We start from the raw sequence: 6,000 nt of genomic DNA on the forward strand, positions 1-6,000 counted from the left end.
CCGCATTTGCGAAAAGGGGTCTTCCACACACATCCAATTTGCCAACTTTGACAATTGATAACTTCAGATTGGAAAGAGCTATTGCCTTGATAATTGGACAGTGGTGAGCACCACTATAGCTGAATACATGGTGAAATTTTCAGGTTAATATGTTACTTGAATACTGAGTTATGGTCTCCAACGTTTACGGAATTGGATGTGTGTGGAAGACCCCTTTTCGCAAATCCGGTCACATAATTATATTGATTACAGAAATCTCCATGGTGGTTTCTTTGTAACTGAACACTCTACAAGGTGACTTCTTCTAATTGCTCTCTCTACAGGGTGAATTGTTTGTAGCTGAACGATCTACAAGGTAACTTCTTCTAGCTGATCTCTCTATAGGGTGATGTGTTTGTAGCTGAATTTTGTATAGGTGATTTGTTTGCAGCTGAGCTCTTTACAGAATGGTTTCTTTGTAGCTGAACTCTCTAAAAGGTAACTTCTTCTAACTGATCTTTCTACAGGGCAATTTGTTTCTGGCAGAATTTTCTACAGGGTGATTTCTTTGCAGCTGAACTCTCTACATGGTGGTTTCTTTGTAGCTGAACTCTCTACAAGGTAATTTCTTCTAGCTGATCTCTCTACAGGGAGATTTGTTCGTAGTTGAATTCTGTACAGGTGATTTGTTTGCAGCTGAGCTCTTTACAAAATGGTTTCTTTGTAGCTGAACTTTCTCCAAGGTAACTTCTTCTAACTGATCTTTCTACAGGGTGATTTGTTTGTAACTGAACTATCTACAAGGTAATTTCTTCTTGCTGATCTCTCTACAGGGTGATTTGTTTGTAGCTGAATTCTGTACAAGTAATTTGTTTGCAGCTGAGCTCTTTACAGAATGGTTTCTTTGTAGCTGAACTCTCTACAGGGTGATTTGTTTGTAGCTGAAATCCCTACAAGGTAACTTCTTCTAGCTGATCTCTCTACAGGGTGATTTGTTTGTAGCTGAACTCTCTACAGGTGATTTGTTTGTAGCTGAACTCTCTACAAGGCGATACTTCTAGGTAATCTCTCTACAGGATTCCTTGTTTCTAACTCAACTCTCAACAGGGTGATCTGTTCATAGCTGAACTTTCTACTGGGTGAATTGTTTGCAGTTGAACTCTCTAAATAGTGGTTTCTTTGTAGCTAAACTCTCTACAATGTGACTTCTTCTAGCTGAACTCTCTACAAGGTGACTTGTTTCTAGCTGAACTCTCTACAGGTGATTTGTTTGTAGCTGAACTCTCTACATGGTGGTTTCGTTGTAGCTGAACTCTCTACAAGGTAACTTCTTCTAGCTGATCTTTTTACACTGCATATATGTTTGTAGCTGAGTTCTCTACAGGGTGATTTGTTTGCAGCTGACTCTCTACATGGGAGTTTCATTGTAGCTGAACTCTCTACAATGTGACTTCTTCTAGCTGAACTCTCTACAGGGTGACTTGTTTCTAGCTGAACTCTCTACAGGTGATTTGTTTGCAGCTGAACTCTCTACATGGTGGTTTCTTTGTAGCTGAACTCTCTACAAGGTAACTTCTTCTAGCCGATCTTTCTACAAGGTGATTGAGTTTTTTGCAGCTGAACTCTTTACATGGTGGTTTCTTTGTAGCTGAACTCTCTACAAGGTAACTTCTTCTAGCCGATCTTTCTACAAGGTGATTGAGTTTTTTGCAGCTGAACTCTTTACATGGTGGTTGCTTTGTAGCTGAACTCTCTAAAAGGTGACTTCTTCTAGCTAAACTCTCTACAGGATGATTTGTTTGCAGCTGAACTCTCTACGTGGTAGTTTCTTTGTAGCTGAACTCTCTACAATGTGACTTCTTCTAGCTGAACTCTCTACAGGGTGACTTGTTTTTAGCTGATCTCTCTACAGGGTGACTTGTTTCTAGCTGAACTCTCTACAGGTGATTTGTTTGCAGCTGAATTCTCTACATGGTTGTTTCTTTGTAGTTGAACTCTCTACAAGGTAACTTCTTCTAGCTGATCTTTCTACAGGGTGATTTGTTTGTAGCTGAATTCTCTACAGGGTGATTTATTTGCAGCTTAACTCTCTACAAGGTGACTTCTTCTAGCTGAACTCTCTACAGAGTGATTGATTTTTTTTGCAGCTGAACTCTCTACATGGTGGTTTCTTTGTAACTTAACTCTCTACAGGGTGATTTGTTTGTAGCTGAACTCTCTACAGGGTGATCTGTTCATAGCTGAACTCCCTATAAGGTAACTTCTTCTAGCTAATCTTTCTACAGGGTGATTTGTTTGTAGCTGAACTCTCTACAGGGTGATCTGTTCATAGCTGAACTCCCTATAAGGTAACTTCTTCTAGCTAATCTTTCTACAGGGCGATTTGTTTGTAGCTGAGTTCTCTACAGGGTGATTTGTTTGCAGCTGAACTCTACATGGTAGTTTCTTTGTAGCTCTACAATGTGACTTCTTCTAGCTGAACTCTCTACAAGGTGACTTGTTTCTAGCTGATCTCTCTACAGGGTGACTTGTTTCTAGCTGAACTCTCTACAGGTGATTTGTTTGCAGCTGAACTCTCTACATGGTTTATTTCTTTGTAACTGAACTCCCTGAAAGGTGACTTCTTCTAGCTGATCTCTCTACAGGGAGATTTGTTTGTAGCTTAACTCTCTACAGGTGATTTGTTTGCAGCTGAACTCTCTACATGATGGTTTCTTTGTAGCTGAACTCTCTACAAGGTAATTTCTTCTAGCTGATCTCTCTACAGGCCGATTTGTTTGTAACTGAACTCTCTACATGATGGTTTCTTTGTAGCTGAACTCTCTACAAGGTAACTTCTTCTAGCTGATCTCTTTACAGGGTGAATTGTTTGTAGCTGAACGATCTACAAGGTAACTTCTTCTTACTTATCTCTCTACAGGGTGATTTGTTTGTAGCTGAACTTTCTACAAGGAAACCTCTTTTAACTGAGCTCTGTACAGGGTGAATTGTTTGTAGCTGAACTATCTACGTACAAGGTAACTTCTTCTAGCTGATCTCTCTACAGGATGATTTGTTTGTAGCTGAACTATCTACAAGGTAACTTCTTCTAGCTGATCTCTCTACAGGGTGATTTGTTTGTAGCTGAATTCTGTATAGGTGATTTGTTTGCAGCTGAGCTCTTTACAGAATGGTTTCTTTGTAGCTGAACTCTCTACAAGGTAACTTCTTCTAGCTGATGTATCTACAGGGTCACTAGTTTGTAGCTGAATTCTCTACATGGTGGTTTCTTTGTAACTGAACTATCTACAAGGTGACATCTTCTAGCTGATCTTTCAACAGGGTGATTTGTTTGTAACTGAACTCTCTACAAGAAAACTTCTTCTAACTGATGTCTGAACAGGGTGAATTGTTTGTAGCTGAACTCTCTACAGGGTGATTTGTTTGTAGCTGATCTCTATACAGGTTACTTATTTCTAACTGATCTCTTGAATTCTGTTCAGGGTGACTGCTCTATTAGGATGACTGCTCTATTAGAGTATCTCGATCTCGCACTTGCTACACCAAGTTGGATTTCGTGTTATAACTCCGTGGCTTTAAGTCTGATTCTTCTACACCATTGAAGAGCCTTTCTAAGATGATAACTCCATCTGTACAGCGATTTTCAAAGCATTACCCCAAGTGGTTTATCTGGTAGGCGTGGCAAGCATAATAATAATAATAATAATAAAATAAAAAAATTAAAAATTAGCTAATTTCGATTACGTAATTGTTACACACTGTTGATTTTTTCGCTGTATCCTCCTGGTTTTTAGCTCTATTTCTTTCAAACCACAAAAGGTTTGAGGTTCAATAGTTAACCTATTCACCCACCGATTTTCAGCTTCTTCCCATACGCGGTTTACCCTGTAGGCGTGACAACATATTGGTGTTATTTTTCGTGCATAATCGCTTATAACTCTTTGCCTGTTTATGGTATTCCAGCCAAAGTTGGTACCGAGATGCGCCTTTATACCCCCCTTCTGTGTACCAAATTTCAAGGCAATCGGATAACGCGTTCGCGTTTTATAGCAGTTTTTGTAAGTGTGCGAAAAGAGGAAGAAAAATAAGAAGAAAAAAAAAAACGAAGAAACTAAGCCAATTTTTGAAGTCGCATATCTCAAGAATGCCTGAAGCGATTTTGCTTAAATTTGGAATGTGGAGTGCTGAAGGTGGAGGGAATCTACACAGCAAAATTTTTCTTGTTTCATCAAGGCAGCACAGAGCTACGGAGGTGCGAAAATTGCGTTTTCTTTCTTCCTGTCAATATACTCACGGGGTTGCGCGCCGGCTTCTTGGGCCGCACGACACACTACCGTGTGTCTTGATTCCTGGATGTAATTTTAAAATAATAAGTTAAACACATATCAGTTATAACTCATCAAAATTTGCAAAATTTGGAAAGGCTATAAGACCCCTTTTCGCTGGTCCAGTCACGTATATAAAAAAATATGGAATAAATTCTGAAATCACTCAGTGGCCAGTGATCTGTACTTACCATTAAGGCGATCTGCCTAAAGGGGCCTAGATTTGTAAGTTCATATGAGTTAGAAATGCTACTAAGCCAATTGTATATTTGCACTTTTTATACGCAGCTGTATAGCTACAGTACAATGTCTCCAGTATTACACATGTTTCCAGGATTACTTTTACTTATACCCATATCACCATTGTTATCCGTATTACCATTACGTATGGATTCACCAGCTATAATTCAATATGTAAAAGGTTAACAAATGTTCAAGTATACTGGAGGTCTGGCTGATGAAGCCACTATCTTTTACAAACGTCTGGCTTCTCTTTTGTCCAATGAGTGGGGGGATAGTTACTCGGTTACTCTAGGCTGGCTCAGTTGCCGTCTTTCTTTGCTGCACTCTGCTATTGCCTGTATCCATGGTGCTTGATCATCATCTGGTCACTTTGACAGAACTCCACCTCCAATGGATCTGGTTAGAGTGGAATCACGCTTAAAGAACTGATTTCTGTATGAGCTTTCTGTTTTGTTTATTGTACTTGTGTATTTACCATTTTAAAAAGTATACTGCAGACATACTAGTAGTCATTAATCTCTGATTCTATACTGACTGAATTAGGCATTAAGCAACATCTGCTAGTAAATTAAATATGCAGGTATAGGAAATCTCACTACTTTTTACTTGTTTATGTACTTCTAAGGTTGGGCAATGTTTCAATAAATCACCAACATCACCTAAGCAAGTTCTTGCAATACTATTATCACAAGACGCAAGTTTTCACCTTTGTAAATATTATTACATAGGCAACATTTATCATAATTTGCAATAATCATTGCATTTATTATCTATTTTGCATCTCTGATCTAGGCCTTACATTTGATACAGTTCATGCATATCATTGCTAACTATGCCAGTTTGTTACCTTGTTAGCAAAGAAATTGTGCTTTTAAGTTTTAACCTAATTCTCAATGAAAACAAGTAGTTATATGGACTCTGGCTTGTCTCACTCTGTGGTTGTGTTTCAATTTTCACATGCAATATTGCAATAATCGCCTCATGTAATAATCGCATGTCACAAGTTCAATATTGCCCAACCTAGCCGAATTTTAATTTTTCCTTCTACTTGTACAGTTATGCTAAGAGTACCAGTATTCCATAGAGTGGGTTATTTTTGAAGGATTTACAATTTTGTATATAATTCAAATAAATGATTCTTAAATTTATGTCAAGACATTCTATTATACAAAATATTGAATTATATGGTTGTCAAATGTGCTTAGTGTGGGCATGTACATACACAGCAGTATGTTGTTAAATGGCGGTATCCCATAACTCTTCGTCAATATTTTAAACAAGTGTCAAAGAAACTTCTAGACCCAGACAAGCCTATATCTCAAGTAATAACACTAGCTTTGATTCAGGATGCCAATGCGGTCTATCTGAAAACTGCTGCTCAATCCAACACAAATCAAACAATCAGACTTACAGGAGTTCAACAGTCTAGATTTGCTTAAAAGCATGGTGATAA

Source organism: Dysidea avara, chromosome 2 (assembly GCF_963678975.1).
Source record: "Dysidea avara chromosome 2, odDysAvar1.4, whole genome shotgun sequence".
In the NCBI taxonomy this organism is placed as follows: Eukaryota; Metazoa; Porifera; class Demospongiae; order Dictyoceratida; family Dysideidae; genus Dysidea; species Dysidea avara.